At 34.5% G+C, this 17,246-nt stretch overlaps 2 long non-coding RNA genes across 3 annotated transcripts; one reads left to right on the top strand and one right to left on the bottom strand.

Moving 5' to 3' along the window:
- Window positions 1-439: 439 nt before the first annotated feature.
- On the bottom strand, window positions 440-2,058 carry LOC123322117. 2 transcript variants are annotated; one of them, XR_006539050.1, is made up of 3 exons: window positions 1,921-2,058; window positions 1,650-1,747; window positions 440-1,580 (listed from the first exon to the last, which is right to left on the bottom strand). It is a non-coding gene; the product is annotated as an uncharacterized LOC123322117 (long non-coding RNA). The 2 variants fall into 2 exon arrangements; XR_006539049.1 differs by having other exon boundaries at window positions 440-1,747.
- Window positions 2,059-14,855: 12,797 nt separating this feature from the next.
- On the top strand, window positions 14,856-15,844 carry LOC123322118. Its single transcript, XR_006539051.1, has 3 exons — window positions 14,856-15,066; window positions 15,129-15,518; window positions 15,576-15,844. It is a non-coding gene; the product is annotated as an uncharacterized LOC123322118 (long non-coding RNA).
- Window positions 15,845-17,246: the final 1,402 nt, after the last annotated feature.

Genomic DNA, 17,246 nt, shown 5'->3' with positions numbered 1-17,246 from the left:
GTGGAGGGGGGTACAACTTTTTTAATTGTTGTGCCCGATAGCCACAACCCCAAAGTAATCTAAAATAATTTTTGTTTGAGTCAGATCGGCAAATAAGGGGCAATAGGTTGTCAGATATTCGAAAAAGTGTATCAAGTCGCCCCGCTTTACGGTACCTTTACCTTTTTGGCTAAGCAATTCTCAACATTTTCACTACTTAGTTAGAATTGCATACTTTGCTACACCTTCCATTATCAAATTCCAAGATAGTATTTTCTCCTGTCTTTTTCGTCTTGATTCAGAAAAAGCCCACACTAATTTTCGATAAGGAATCACTCCTTGAATTTTGTCGCAACTATTCATAAATAATATTATACGATTCGCGAACATAACCTCAAAACCCTTTTACAATTGTAGGCACTGAACCAGGATCCTGAGTAAGGGCAAGAGACTTGTTTGGTAATTGAGTCATTTGAATTTGTCAGTCGGACACAGATCCCGAGTCGGAACTCTAGTCATAGCCTTTTTATTATCATATACAGATAAAAACCTAATGGATCAAATAGGAACTTCTCACAGTATTATTATTGAATTAATTGTTTAAATTGAAAAAGCCATAAGTTTTTGGAAACTAGGAACATTGCATCACAACATTGTCAAATTTTCTGAGTGAAGATCAATTATAACTAAAACTGCCAAGAATTATTCTGAAAATAATTCACTTTTCATGGATGAGAAAGAATATCATAAGTATTATGAATTTATCCAAGTTGATGCATATTTTGTTGAATTCAGAATAGCGTTTATTCTTCATTTCCCTAGTGTTCATCCTGAAACCTTCTCCCCTCGCTTCTCCCATTATCATTTGTTCTCGTGTAATGGATTAGTCGAGTCATATTTAATAAATTTTCATAATTCAAGAATAGGCAACCCAATGAACTGCAACAATTATATTCCTTAGCCAATATCGCACATTCTTCAATCCACGGCTATTGATCAAAGTCGAATAGACTACATTAACCCAATACAACAGGCTTAGCAATATTACATTTGTTAGTAGAACTGGATTAGGATAAATAGAGCATTCTTGTTGACCATGTTGAAGTAATAAAACAGTGTTGTTACTCTATAAATATAAAAAGGATAAAATAATATGGTTTGATTCCCTATCCTTACCACCATCACACTCGATCCCAACAAGTAATAATACAATTATTAGACAGTATCACTACACCTCTTCATCTTGTGTTGATATGCACTCAACATATTATTCCAAAATGATAAATTATTTGATGGGTCCAAAGTGAATGATTGATTTTACCAACTGAAGAAATTCCCTCATTCATGCCAATATCATCTAGTTCATATTGAGAAGAATTTCATCCGACAAATTGATAATGCCAGAGTCATAGCAGTCTCTCCTTTTGGAATATAAATTTGCATGGTCTGTAGAAGGACTAACATAGCTGCTCTAAAAAGAATTTTCCTTGGAATTTTCTTAATAACCACACCAAAGGGCTGCAATTTTGAAACTACGGACGAGAAATGTTTCAACGAACAAGAAGTCTTCCTAAGCAAACATCTCTATCTTCCAAAAATGACTAAAATTGCGAATTCAACATCCCTTGCTAAATTCCAGATATAAATTAAAGATATATCTCTAGACCAACCTCACAGAAACAGAAATAGGCTGTGTCTGAGGAACTCAAATACCAAATAATTTTGAAATGTGCCATCCTCGGTCCCATACTACAACATCAATTTTTCTCTAGAAGAAAAATGTAATTATTCATTTAATCAGTATAATTCTGAAGATGAAGATATAATGAGCATTTTTTATCTGATGCAACAATGTCACTACCATTCTCAATTTTTTTTTTCATACATACTTATTTTGGCAAATAATATTTGGTTATTCATTGTATAAGCTGAAATACTCACTTAAGGAACTGTCTTCAGAGAAAACTTCCTTGTCTCTAGTGTCTGCAATAATTCATTCCTCGTTCAATTCCAAACAGAAGTCGTAACCGAGCATACCATCATTTTTATGTCGAAATTCTAAAAAAAACTCATCACTTCACATTTCACACAAATCATAAACTAACAGTAAAACGTAATAATTGTCTTATTTCATAATCTCAAAACAACAAACATAACATTCATAGCCCAAAGATTATTATAACCTAAACTAACCAAAACCAACATAAATAACCTAACCTAACTTAACCACAGCAACGTGAAGTTCTTTTTCTTCTTAGCAGTGTGAAGTTGGCTGACAATTTCTAGCTGACAGAATCCCGAAGATACCCGAAGCGGCGACGGCCGCCAGTGGCGTACCCCTACTATTATTTTCGCCGAAAAATCGCTTCTGCATTACGAAATGAGATTAGTAGTGGAAATAATATAAATATTTGATGTTTGGCATATATAAATTTGATAATTCGAACAATTCGTTGGAAAAATGAATCTGTTCGATATAATTTTTCGATCAATTGAACTGAAATCGTCTAGGCGCGAAGTTTAATCTATATAAATATAACTTCTATGTTTTTACGACTGTCAAGATGAGAGTTTCACTCAGATGAAGGTCAACTATTCAGAATTCATAATCCGTAAAAAACTTTACTTGCACCCCTTGCAGACTACCCTTTTTCGACCCTTTTCCGTATAAAACACCGAATTTGCGCTAGGAAGCGCGCAGTCAGCTGACCATAACTTCTATGTTTTTACGACTGTCAAAATGAGATTTTCACTCAGAAGAAGGTTGACTATTCAGGATTCATAATCCGTAAAAAACTTTTCTTGCACCCCTTGCAGACTACCCTTTTTCGACCCTTTTCCGTATAAAACACCGAATTCGCGATATAAAGCGACGCAGTCAGCTGACTATAACTTCTATGTTTTTACGACTGTCAAGATGAGATTTTCACTCAAAAGAAGGTTGACTATTCAGGATTCATAATCCGTAAAAAACTTTTCTTGCACCCCTTGCAGACTACCCTTTTTCGACCCTTTTCCGTATAAAACACCGAATTTCAGCTAGGAAGCGCGCAGTCAGCTGACTATAACTTCTATGTTTTTACGACTGTCAAGATGAGATTTTCACTCAGATGATGGTCAACTATTCAGGATTCATAATCCGTAAAAAACTTTTCTTGCACCCCTTGCAGACTACCCTTTTTCGACCCTTTTCCGTATATAACACCGAATTCGCGATATAAAGCAGCGCAGTCAGCTGACTATAACTTCTATGTTTTCACGACTGTCAAGATGAGATTTTCACTCAGATGATGGTCAACTATTCAGGATTCATAATCCGTAAAAAACTTTACTAGCACCCCTTGAAGACTACCCTTTTTCGACACTTTTCCGTATAAAACACCGAATTCGCGATATAAAGCGGCGCAGTCAGCTGACTATAACTTCTATGTTTTCACGACTGTCAAGATGAGATTTTCATTCAGAAGAAGGTTTACTATTCAGGATTCATAATCCGTAAAAAACTTTACTAGCACCCCTTGCAGACTACCCTTTTTCGACACTTTTCCGTATAAAACACCGAATTCGCGATATAAAGCGGCGCAGTCAGCTGACTATAACTTCTATGTTTTCACGACTGTCAAGATGATATTTTCATTCAGAAGAAGGTTTACTATTCAGGATTCATAATCCGTAAAAAACTTTACTTGCACCCCTTGCAGACTACCCTTTTTCGACCCTTTTCCGTATAAAACACCGAATTCGCGATATAAAGCGGCGCAGTCAGCTGACTATAACTTCTATGTTTTTACGACTGTCAAGATGAGATTTTCACTCAGAAGAAGGTGGACTATTCAGGATTCATAATCCGTGAAAAACTTTACTTGTACCCCTTGCAGACTACCCTTTTTCGACCCTTTTCCGTATAAAACACCGAATTTCAGCTAGGAAGCCCGCAGTCAGCTGACTATAACTTCTATGTTTTTACGACTGTCAAGATGAGATTTTCACTCAGATGATGGTCAACTATTCAGGATTCATAATTCGTAAAAAATTTTACTTGCACCCTTTGCAGACTACCCTTTTTCGACCCTTTTCCGTATAAAACACCGAATTCGCGATATAAAGCGGCGCAGTCAGCTGACTATAACTTCTATGTTTTTACGACTGTCAAGATGAGATTTTCACTCAGAAGAAGGTTTACTATTCAGGATTCATAATCCGTAAAAAACTTTACTTGCACCCCTTGCAGACTACCCTTTTTCGACCCTTTTCCGTATAAAACACCGAATTCGCGATATAAAGCGGCGCAGTCAGCTGACTATAACTTCTATGTTTTTACGACTGTCAAGATGAGATTTTCACTCAGACGAAGGTTGACTATTCAGGATTCATAATCCGTAAAAAACTTTTCTTGCACCCCTTGCAGACTACCCTTTTTCGACCCTTTTCCGTATAAAACACCGAATTCGCGATATAAAGCGGCGCAGTCAGCTGACTATAACTTCTATGTTTTTACGACTGTCAAGATGAGATTTTCACTCAGACGAAGGTTGACTATTCAGGATTCATAATCCGTAAAAAACTTTTCTTGCACCCCTTGCAGACTACCCTTTTTCGACCCTTTTCCGTATAAAACACCGAATTTGCGCTAGGAAGCGCCCAGTCAGCTGACTGTAACTTCTATGTTTTTACGACTGTCAAGATGAGATTTTCACCCAGAAGAAGGTTGACTATTCAGGATTCATAATCCGTAAAAAACTTTACTTGCACCCCTTGCAGACTACCCTTTTTCGACCCTTTTCCGTATAAAACACCGAATTCGCGATATAAAGCGGCGCAGTCAGCTGACTATAACTTCTATGTTTTTACGACTGTCAAGATGAGATTTTCACTCAGACGAAGGTTGACTATTCAGGATTCATAATATGTAAAAAACTTTTCTTGCACCCCTTGCAGACTACCCTTTTTCGACCCTTTTTCGTATAAAACACCGAATTTGCGCTAGGAAGCGCCCAGTCAGCTGACTGTAACTTCTATGTTTTTACGACTGTCAAGATGAGATTTTCACCCAGAAGAAGGTTGACTATTCAGGATTCATAATCCATAAAAAACTTTTCTTGCACCCCTTGCAGACTACCCTTTTTCGACCCTTTTCCGTATAAAACACCGAATTTGCGCTAGGAAGCGCCCAGTCAGCTGACTGTAACTTCTATGTTTTTACGACTGTCAAGATGAGATTTTCACTCAGATGATGGTCAACTATTCAGGATTCATAATCCGTAAAAAACTTCACTTGCACTCCTTGCAGACTACCCTTTTTCGACCCTTTTCCGTATAAAACACCGAATTCGCGATATAAAGCGGCGCAGTCAGCTGACTATAACTTCTATGTTTTTACGACTGTCAAGATAAGATTTTCACTCAGAAGAAGGTGGAGTATTCAGGATTCATAATCCGTAAAAAACTTTACTTGCACTCCTTGCAGACTACCCTTTTTTCGACCCTTTTCCGTATAAAACACCGAATTTGCGCTAGGAAGCGCCCAGTCAACTGACTGTAACTTCTATGTTTTTACGACTGTCAAGATGAGATTTTCACTCAGATGATGGTCAACTATTCAGGATTCATAATCCGTAAAAAACTTTACTTGCACCCCTTGCAGACTACCCTTTTTTGACCCTTTTCCGTATAAAACACCGAATTTGCGATATAAAGCGGCGCAGTCAGCTGACTATAACTTCTATGTTTTTACGACTGTCAAGATAAGATTTTCACTCAGAAGAAGGTGGACTATTCAGGATTCATAATCCGTAAAAAACTTTACTTGCACCCCTTGCAGACTACCCTTTTTCGACCCTTTTCCGTATAAAACACCGAATTCGCGATATAAAGCGGCGCAGTCAGCTGACTATAACTTCTATGTTTTTACGACTGTCAAGATAAGATTTTCACTCAGATGATGGTCAACTATTCAGGATTCATAATCCGTAGAAAACTTTACTTGCACCCCTTGCAGACTACCCTTTTTCGACCCTTTTCCGTATAAAACACCGAATTTGCGATATAAAGCGCGCAGTCGAAGCGCCTGATATATGTTGCCGAAGTTTTGATAAACAGAAAATATGACAAATATTAATTATCATTCAACTCTCTAAATTATGTTACAATTATCGATTTTGTTACACTGTAGTATGTATCAGTATGAACAACCTTTATATTTTCATACGTGAGACGGCAAGGCCTGTGAAACCTTACATCATTATTAGAACGTGCCTCAGACAGATAGAATTGATCTTGAAATAACACGTAATCGATATCTGTATGTTTATAACCATTGTCATTCATATTTATCAATTCATGATGTATTATAAACACAACACGTAAACAATGTATAAATAATATATAGCATTTGGCTAAGGAAGATTCAGTCAGTGTGTGTATTCATTCATTATTGAATTACATCATACAGTTGTCAATTCTATAGTCTGTGCTCCGTTCAACATGTCTTAAGAAATAAACACCTTTGATGAGTCTGCCGAACATTATTCGTCATCCCTCCACCGCATAGACGATTAGCCGAACCTACCCAGTCAACCAGTTTCAGTCACAGGGAAGTTGTTGGGAATTACCACTGTGGAAATGCGACTTCACAATGTTGATTTAAAAAAAGGCCACCAGTACTTACTGGAGAGTGCTTAATGTCCGCAACATCGCATATCGCGGGTAATTACCCAGTACATCACATAGTAGGTGTAAAAAAAGCACCCTAGACAGCAACTTTGCGACTTCTCATTTTGGAGGTTTTTGGAACGACTATTTTGACAGAATAAACTACCAAAGTGTATCCTCTATTGAAGTTATATTCATGTTCAATTTGATAATTACCATCGTGGCAATCAATTTGCACTCTATATTTCGAGGCGTTCCGAGGAAAAGTGACCCAAGCTACAATTTTTCTGAAATTGAATTAACAGTAAGAACTGCCTGAAAATGAATCAAAATTTTATGTACCTACTCGTAAACTCAATTTCAGAAAAAATGTAGCTTGGGCCTCTTCAGCTCTGAACGCCTCATTTGTACCCTGTGTTTACTCTTTACTCTTACCTACATATATTTCGCATTCTGCTCTCATCCTCAAAAGGGAAATTGAACAACTATATGAATCACTGATATCTTTTTATTCAAGATTAATATGTTTCATACAAATCCAAATATATAAAATAAAGAAAATATATTTGTTATAAATCTTCATTCCACTTCAGGAACGGCATGGTCCAGCTGAAGAAGAAAAAATCAGAGCAGTATTGATAGTAATAAATTGAGAGCACAGTATATAAAATAATAATTTGAAGTTCTCTCGATGATTCAAATCAATTCCAAGTTTGATTTTGAAGGTTATGAATGTTACTTATCACCTAAATTCATATTAGGTATGTTGAAAGTTGAACGTTACAAAGCTGCAAAAATGGGGAGGATAAGAGGGCCAAGAAGTGATCATGATGTTGTCATTATTTCAATAGGTTATATAACTACTCACCTTTTACTGCACGTTAATTAATCAATCAACGTCAAGTAACACTTAACTTAAATTTAATAATAGAACAGCTCGGTTAAAAAAATTATCAGAATGGGTTTGATTTGAGACCTTTGTTATTGATAACCAATTCGCTTAACAGGGTTGAAGGTCAGGTTGTTGGAATAAAAACCACTTCTCAGACCATTGCCGACATGTTTCGATTTTATTCTAAAATCTTCTTCAGGGCTCTAAAATGATTACAAGATTTTTCAATTAATAACACTTATAAATAAAATGTGTTGGAACATACATGTATTGTCCCATTGTATGTTCCAACACATTTTATTTATAAGTGTTATTAATTGAAAAATCTTGTAATCATTTAAGAGCCCTGAAGAAGATTTTAGAATAAAATCGAAACATGTCGGCAATGGTGTGAGAAGTGGTTTTTATTCCAACAAGCTGACCTTCAACCCTGTTAAGCGAATTGGTTAAAAAAATTATTCTAAAAATTCATTCATGAAGATTTTGTTTGTTCATTCTCTCAACACAACGCAGTCACAAAACGAAACACGTCACACCACGTTTTGCATAGCGGGATTTAGGTTATGGGTTAACCTCGAGATAACGTGCTGATAAATAGAACATTTCAGACAGTTACTGAAAGTTTTTCTTAGAGAAGTCGCTGGGTAGAGTTCATCGAAATTTATTCACAACACATCATTTCATGTTCTAAAAATATCACAGATTCAATATTTCAAAAATATCAATAGAGAGAAGTCGCATAATAGTAGCTATGTTCACTTCATCGGAACATCTCAATATGATGTTACATGCAACCACTAGGGATCTAAAGTTGAGGAATTCGCAAACTTAACAATATGCGGACGTTAATGTCCACAATGTGAAATCTTAAGTACATCCATGAAACTTCTCAAGAAGCTCTTCAATGCGATATTTTTGGGTACTTCCTGCGACTTACTGTTACATTTCTGGTTGACTGGGATACCATAGTTGGGTACATCACAACACTTTATTGGTCAACTCTATTTTTCCGAAAAATTATGTTACAATCTGATAATTATATCATACCGGCAACAGTGCCACCAGATGACCACCTGCGAACGAGGGAAGTTCAAGATACTTGTGGCCCTCTTCCTATTGGATAGAAACCGCAGCAATCTTGACATATTTGATTTACGATACGCTTGCTTTGCTGTGAGCTGTTGCGTTGCGAAGGAAACTCATTCGCTATAGCGCTGCTTAGCTGATACGAAGTTTTAAATATTTTAGAGAAGTGTTTTGTGGCAGATCATCTTCCATCTACTTCTACTATTTCGACTGAATTCAGCTAAGTCAACCTTTAGTACCATTTGTGATTGATTACCTATAATTTTTATAACATTCATACCGCCGCTCTTAATTTTTTCATTTCTAAAATTTTTATTGTTCATAAAATGGATATGGATGCTAAACGCTTTTATATTTCGAGCCAAATAATTGACGCAATATTACTTGAAAAACCTTTTTGTTCCTTTCATGACTTGATTAATTTGAATCCCAAAGATCCAATTCTTCCGAAAATAATTTCAATTTGTAAAATTAAATCCTTGAAATATCCCAGTGTAATTTATAGATTTATTCAAAGGAATAAGGAAACTTCAAAAAATATTTTGCATTCTAAAAAAGAAAACAGAGCAGGTAATTCGAAAAACAAAAAATTACACTTTATTGAAACAATTGGGAAAAGTAACATTTCTTATGAAGCGTTGAGATCATATAGATGTGAATCTAGTGATTTTCGAAAAATATGTCAAGGACTCGGATTGGGCAATAGAAATTTATGTGGGAGAAAACAAATATATTATTATTATAGAAAATATATCGCAGATATGAAAGCGTCACCATTTAGTGAACACTGCAATGAAAAAAAAACTTATATCTGTTCAACGCCAGGAATCGAGTCAGAAAGAGAGAAAAATAGTAGTTCCCTTAGTTTCAATCATTTTTCTCAAATAAGCGAGGGAGTTTGCATAGAAAGGAATTCGGAAACACAAATCAAGGCAAATAATAGTCCATTAGAATATGAAAACATATCTCACTCGCAAGAAAATTTCGAACCCATTTCCATATCACTTGAAATTGAAAAGCATTCCTTAGAGGATAATGAAATGAACAAACAGAATATTACCTCAGATAGTTTTAATATCCCAAAACCTATCTACCAATTATCTAAAGAAACTCCTAATAGATCTGGCTCGTTACCTATAAATTCCCAGAATGTTGATATTTTACCAAAATCTACGTTCAAAGATTGCACTATTTTCGAAGGGACATTTCAAATTGACCCTAATTTATGGCCGATCATAATGAAAAATAATAAGCTGGATAAATTTGTTTATCCCTATTATATAAAAAACCGTATAAACCGTTATGTCAATAATGTATGCAGTTTAATTGTCAGATATACCAAGTATATTAAAAACGGCTGCATTAAAATCTACGCAATATGCAAAGCGAACAATTATGGTTGCAAAAAATTCATTATCCTCATAGAAAATAATAAAGTAGATGTCCTCTCTTCTTCGTTGAACTTCTGTCATCCTACGCCAATAACTTTGTGTGTCAGAGGAGTAGAAAGGGATATTACAAAAAAAAAATTTTATTTAAAAAACCCTCTGAATATAAAAGGAAAACTATTTTGGAATCAAAAAAAAATTTAATACAATTAGGGAACTTAGTCTATTAAATCTGATGCAACTGTGAGGAAAATTAAATCCGAAGCGATTGCATACAAGGACAGAGATGAAGACGATATAATAGATTTGATAAAAATGCAAATAGATCACGGAGAATATATTCAAGAAGTTTGTTTGCCATTCAACGTAAAAATTTATAGCAAAGAACAGTTTGACGTTATTGAAAGCGTGTCAAAAAATGAACTACCAATTTTATATTTCGACGCAACAGGCAGAGCGTTGTTAGAAAGCCCAAATTTCTTGGAAAAATAAAGAGAGTCTTTTTGTATTCGGGGGTTATAAACTTGACGAGAACACAAAGAATATTTCCAGTTTCCGAAATGATATCCTCGGATCACTTCGCGAAAACAATTTTTAAAATCTTCAATGATTTTAGAGTGTACTGTGAGGAACATAATAGGTGGCCTGTATTTGGGGCGGTCGTGACCGATTTCAGTTATGCTAATTTACATGCAATAAGCAAATCTTGCCATATGTATAGGGCAGACAGATTTCCCTGCATCATTCATAACTATTAATTTGTGCTGTTCTCATTTGATGAAAGTTATTAGTAAACATGCTGATGAATGTTTCACTGACAGAAATATAGGCAACTTCTTCAAAGATCTAATAGCACAAGCTATGAATTTGTGTACAATTGGCGAAGTTGAACAATGGTTTCATCATTTTTCTGTTCTTTTAGTGAATCCGTTCGTGAATGACGAGGTACATACATCGCACGAATATGTTTCAACTTTATGCAGTAGTAAAAAATCAGAAGTTTCTTATGAAAAGCATTATGTATTAGAAAATATGGACCAAATTGACAAAAAATTCAAGACGCTTCACACGAAAAGTCCATTTTATAATCATTTCTCGAAATTAGTGCCGACAGTTACAAGTTCAGATATAACGGGCCCGAAGAATTATTACTTCAATACTAAGTTTTTAGAACTGATTCTGACACAATATATACCATTTTGTCCCCCCTGGACTGCTATTTTATTGAAATACAGAACTGATTTACCTCATGTAAGCAACACATATGTAGAGAATTACTTTGGTAATTTGAAAAAGAATATTATGTGCGGACAAAGAAATATAAAGTGTTCCCGTTTTCTCAGGATCAATAGAGAAAATGTACTTGCGCTACATAAAGAATTCATTCTTCGAATTCCAAAAAGTAATCTTGCCAGAGAATTCAAAGTACGTAAAGATCCCACGAGCGATATTGTGGCACAAGAAACATGGAGTAAAAAACCCAAAATTATTGAATCTCATTTCCTAGGAAATTATCTGAAACGCATGAAATCTATAAATGCTGCTATGAAATTAGAAAATCCTCTCGATAATATGCCCAAGAATGAAAATTTACCCAATAATGATGATAATTTGCCCGATAATAATGGCATGCGCAATGAGAATAATATGCCCAATGACAATAATATGCCCAATGACGATAATATTCCCAATGACGATAATATGCCCAATGACGATAATATGCCCAATGACGATAATATGCCCAATGAGGATAATATGCCCAATGAGAATAATATGCCCAATGAGAATAATATGCCCAATGATAATAATATGCCCAATGATAATAATATGCCTTATAATATGCCACATAATTATAACGACTGTATGTATTGTGGCAAGGCAGATTTAGATGCTACTGTTGAAAATATTGATTGGGTAGCTTGCGACGGTTGTAATGGCTGGATTCACACAAAGTGTGACAGTTCCAGCTTGAATAAAACATATTCTGGAACATTTTACTGCAAATTATGTGGTTCTGGTAACAGAAAAATTGAATTAGACTTAAAATATAAATGTGAACAATTTCTTATACACTTGGAAAAAGAAAAATCCCGGAGGGCAAGTATAGAAAGGGAAACGGTACTATTATACAAAGGCAGTCTCCGGTATGGTTCGAACAAAGAAGGGTAAGACTCACTGCATCAAGTTTCGGTTTTATTTGCCAATCGAGGACCACCAAAAGTAAATTAAATATCGTTAAAAATTTACTAGCGGAAGGAACTTGTATGAATGCAGCGATAGAGCACGAAATACAATTTGAAATTAAAGCCATAGAGAAATATAACGAAGTGAGGTCGTACAGATATGAAAAATCGGGGCTTGTTGTTCACGAAAATTTTTCATTTCTGGCCGGATCTCCCGATGGTCTCCTGAATGGCGAGGGGTTAATTGAGGTAAAATGCCCTTACAAATTTCGACATGAGAATCCAGAAGAAATATGCGATAATTATTTCGATAAAGGAGGTTCCTTGAAACAATCCCATAATTGGTTTTATCAAGTGCAAGGGTTGCTAGAGATAACTAACAGGTCTTGGTGTGACCTAGTCATTTTTAGGGTACGTTCATACCGAAGATGCCTGGATGAGCGCGGTGGAGGTCGCGGTCGCGATTTTTACATCGATGTCAAAACAAACCTTCATATTCTAATGAGACCGTACATACCAAGGATGTTTCACCCGTTCACCCTCGCCGCTTATCATCGCGGTTTACAGCGATGTCAATCGCAGAACAAAATAGTTTGATTTTATAAGCGATCGAGCTGTTGCCGCGAGGTACCTTGCACGCTTATTGGCGCTCTTCAAATCACGTGAAATTCACCAGGGTAACGTATTTATTTTTCAGTTCGTTTGTGAGCTTTGACTGAAAGGAAAGCATCTTCGACATGTACTGCCAGACATCGATGTAAACCTCGACCGCGATCGCGACCTCCACCGCGCTCATCCATGCATCTTCGGTATGAACGTACCCTTACATTTAAAGGCATAAAAATATGTCGCATCCATAGAAATCATACATTTTTCCGTTCAATCCTCCCAAAACTCAAGGAATTTTATTATTATTTTTATCTGCCTTCTCTAGTAGGTTTTGATGATCTAGAAGATAACTTGAGGAAATGGAGACCCTTAAAAAATATAGAATTTCTTCAAAATGGCCTAATTAACGACATCCAATATTACTGCGAAGCATTTCCGAATAGGGAATACACAGTAGCTATATTCTCCCAAATAAACTGCAGTGTGAAAGAAATAAAAGTATCAGATTTTGTAACTTTGGATGGTGAGAGCTGGATTTCTAATTTTGTTATAGACATTGTGTTGAATTTAATGAAAACGGATACGTTTCAGGTTTTGCCCCAACAAGTATCATCTGTGATTTTCAATGATGGAACAATTACAGAATACTTCCTGAAAAAGAATAAAATTACAAAGAAACATCTTGCAATGCCAATTCTCGTTGGAGGAAATCATTATTGCTTGTCAATCATCGATTTCGAAAAGAATACATTTTCTTTTCTGGATCCTTTCGAAAGCAGTGAAAAAAAAACAAACATTTATTTGAATAAGTTCAAAAAATTCACTGAGATGTATAATAAATTTTATTTAGCTGAACCTATAGATACTGACAGACTATCAATCCTTATATACAAACATTTTACCCAACAAGATAGTTACAATTGTGGTCCGATTATATTAAACTTTTTCGAAAATATTGTTAATGGAACATCTCTTAATTCAAATCCTCCAAATTTAAAAAAATATAGGGAGAAGATAAAATATCTTATATTAACAAAATCTGATGAAATTCGGGATAAATGCCTTGTATGCTCTAAAATCACAACAATGGAAAATTCACAACAATGTGAATTTTGTTTGAGATTGGTTGATAATGATTGTTTGCTGCTTCGAAGTGAGCCTTTCATCTACAATGGAATGTGCCTTTTATGCAAAAAGTACTGAAAGTTCATGTGATATTGTGTTGAAAAACCAACATACATTGTATTTTTCGTATATTTTTGTGGCAAATATGCTACAAGTGCGGACATAATATATCTGTTATCTCACAAAGAGAAAATCGATGCATGTAATGTTATGATAACGCAGCATCAGCGCATTGGATATTTTCGATAATGCGTTAACACTGATGTTTGGGTAAATCAACATTTTAGAAAGAGTGTTATCGTAAATAACGAAAAAAATTATACCTTTATGCCATAGTTAAAAGGCATAAAAAAACAAGAATTATATTGACATGTCAATTCAAGTTTTCTTTGAAGATATAGCAAATGAGGTGCAAGTCTGAAAAACCAATTGGAAGGGCGATTACGTAGAAGGATTGCCACCTTCTATCCGAAAAACAGTCCGTCCTGAGGGGTACTTCGGTACCTACGTACAATCAGGAATTAGTATAATATATTAATACATAGTAATAATAATAATACTTATATTAACTCGCAAGAAGTGCACCTCCTTTGCTAAATTTTCTCGGTTTTCATTATGTATGGAAACTTAAGAATATTTTGAAATAGTAATACAGAAGTCTATTGTTGAATCTATGGGGAGGTGGTAAATAAGTTTATAATACCTTGAGGCTTGTGGAAACTTCTTATTAACAATAGAAAAATTTGCATTATATGCCGTTTTCCCTTCCCTCGAGCAGAAGTTTTCATAAAAATACCACATTTACCCCTAAGATTCAATTTTCAGCTGCGTAAAAAAAGAGATTCGAAAGAAAACATGTCAATAACTAAACGAAAACGCCTTAATGTGGCCTTCAAAGATGTGAATAAGTTGATTGTCAATTTAGTGATACCTAATCTTTTATAAGAACCTGCCCCAGAAGTTACTTGTGATTTCTGATTCACATCTTTTTCAAGTCTCAGGGAGGGGAAGTAATTCGGCATCTAAAGCAAATTTTTCTATTGTTGATAAAGTTTCCAGGAGGAATAAAACCTCTTCCTCGCCTGGCTCTGCCGGTGTTCTTTTAAGAGGCAGGTTCAATTTCACTTCATAAAACAATTCTCAATAGTTAATGGTAAGTGTTATTATTGAAATAAATCATTAGATATCACTTTTAATAATTTTCTATATTTCTAGCAAAATTCAATATCTACTGAATGGAAGATGTAAGAAATCATGTAAACAGATACTATCACACAAAGGGAATAGGAATAATAAGGAATTGGAGGAATAATGATCTTCAGCTGGCAGTTTCATCATCAAGAACAGTTGCATACTTGAATCTACCTGACATAAGAAGCGATTGAATATGACATTGTTGACAAGGATCAAGGATTTAAAGAGGGTATATGTATTCAACCTAGGCATCAAAAAAGTCGGAATCAAGAGATAGTTTAATGGATTGTACCATGTGCTGACAGTTGTGCAGAAAAACTTGAGAGATTTTCATAATTTTGAAGACTGTATTCTTGGCATAATGGCATCTACAAAATAATTCCAAGCCTTAGAGGAAAATTACATCACAGGGTAAAAGGTTGCTCAAACGGCAGTAATTCAAATGGAAATATAATATATAATTTTCAGCATCATGCAGGAATAGATTTATATCCTATTCCACTCAAATAAGCAAATAATTGCACGTATCCTATACAACTGAATATGGATAGAATTGAGGGATGTCGTACCTAGTTGACTTGGAGAGGAAATAATTGAAATGATGGAGAAAGCTCTCACAATCAGAAATGGGTGATTTGAAACAATGTGCTTCAGCTTCATAGGTATCAATGGCAGATAACGCAAACAAACTGAAGACAAGGTATCTTGAGGAGTGTTTTTATTGATTATGTTCAATGTCTTGATGAGAAGATGCTGCTAAGTCAAAGGTTACCCCATATTATTACTCATTTATTGTATTTCATGTTTAAATGTAACAAAATATGTTGTGCCATATAACACCAAACATTTATTCTTTATTTCAGCAATGTGTCGTTGAAACTGTGATAGATCTATAAGTATACAGTTTGTCGACCAGAAAAGAGTCCACAGGCCTATGCCTTATATTATAAATGCAACATGACGCTTTTTTTGACAATCTTTATTGTCATTTATTCAGTTTATTCAGTCCTCTAACGACTTTTCTCATATTATAGGGGCGGCAAGAGCATGGAGTAACTATGTATGTGGATTTACTTTTCGACGGCGTCATCAGCAGCACAACATTCAAGAAACAGCATATTACCTTATTTTCAAATTCGATAGTATCTGTCATTTCTCATCTTGTCAAACTTTGAAAGTCTTATATTTCGTTCATATATTTTAATTTCCAGATCTATAAAAAAAATGTACTGACATTGTTCGATAGTTTTTTTGCACTAGTGTATATAATTTTCACCTCATATTCATTTGTGAAGTATGGTTGAAAAAAAAATAATACTCAATTTAAATTGGGCGTAGAATTAAGAAATGTTCAACGAAATGTAAGAATTATTCTTTCTTATTAATCCCTATTACCATATTTTTATAATGAAATTTTATAGAACATTTAATAATTTAGACTTTAAGTATAATTTTGATTGAGATGCATTAACTATTTTGAGAATTTTTTTTATATTCTATTTATTTTCGTGATCTCCTTTTGATCTATTAATTAATTAAATAATATATATAATATATATATGTATTTAAATAATATATATAATATATATATGTATATAACATCCCCATATATATATATATATATATATATATATATATATATATATATATATATATATATATATATATATAGTCCATTCAATAATTATTGACATCTCAGGTGGCTATGGAAAATCGAATTTAAGTTGGTAATAGCCCATAAGTTACGATTTTGTGTTGCGGAATTCAGGTTGGTATTGTGAATGAACAGTGATCTATAAATGAAACTATGCAGTGAGTCACTGACCGAAGATAATTTGAATTTTGTACTGCTGTATGTCCTCAATTCATTCGTACAAATTGGAAACATATTTCTTCTTTTCAAATGATTTTCTAGGGTATATTTATTTATTCCAGTTCTGTGATTAAAACTACAGAAATTATTGAAGCTCTTTTATGACCAGACATTAAGCTGCGTCTGGACTTTCAGGATCTACTGGGATGTGAATCATTCTTGAATGGACTATATATACTTTATATAATGAAGTGGATTAATAATCTTTGTTCTTGAACTGTTATGTTTCTTTATATTGACTTGTTATTATACATATTAAAAATCGT

The sequence above is a fragment of the Coccinella septempunctata genome, chromosome X (genome assembly GCF_907165205.1).
Source record: "Coccinella septempunctata chromosome X, icCocSept1.1, whole genome shotgun sequence".
Taxonomy (NCBI): Eukaryota; Metazoa; Arthropoda; class Insecta; order Coleoptera; family Coccinellidae; genus Coccinella; species Coccinella septempunctata.
Note: the sequence above shows the minus strand (reverse complement) of the source record. Positions and strands in the feature narration are given on the sequence as shown.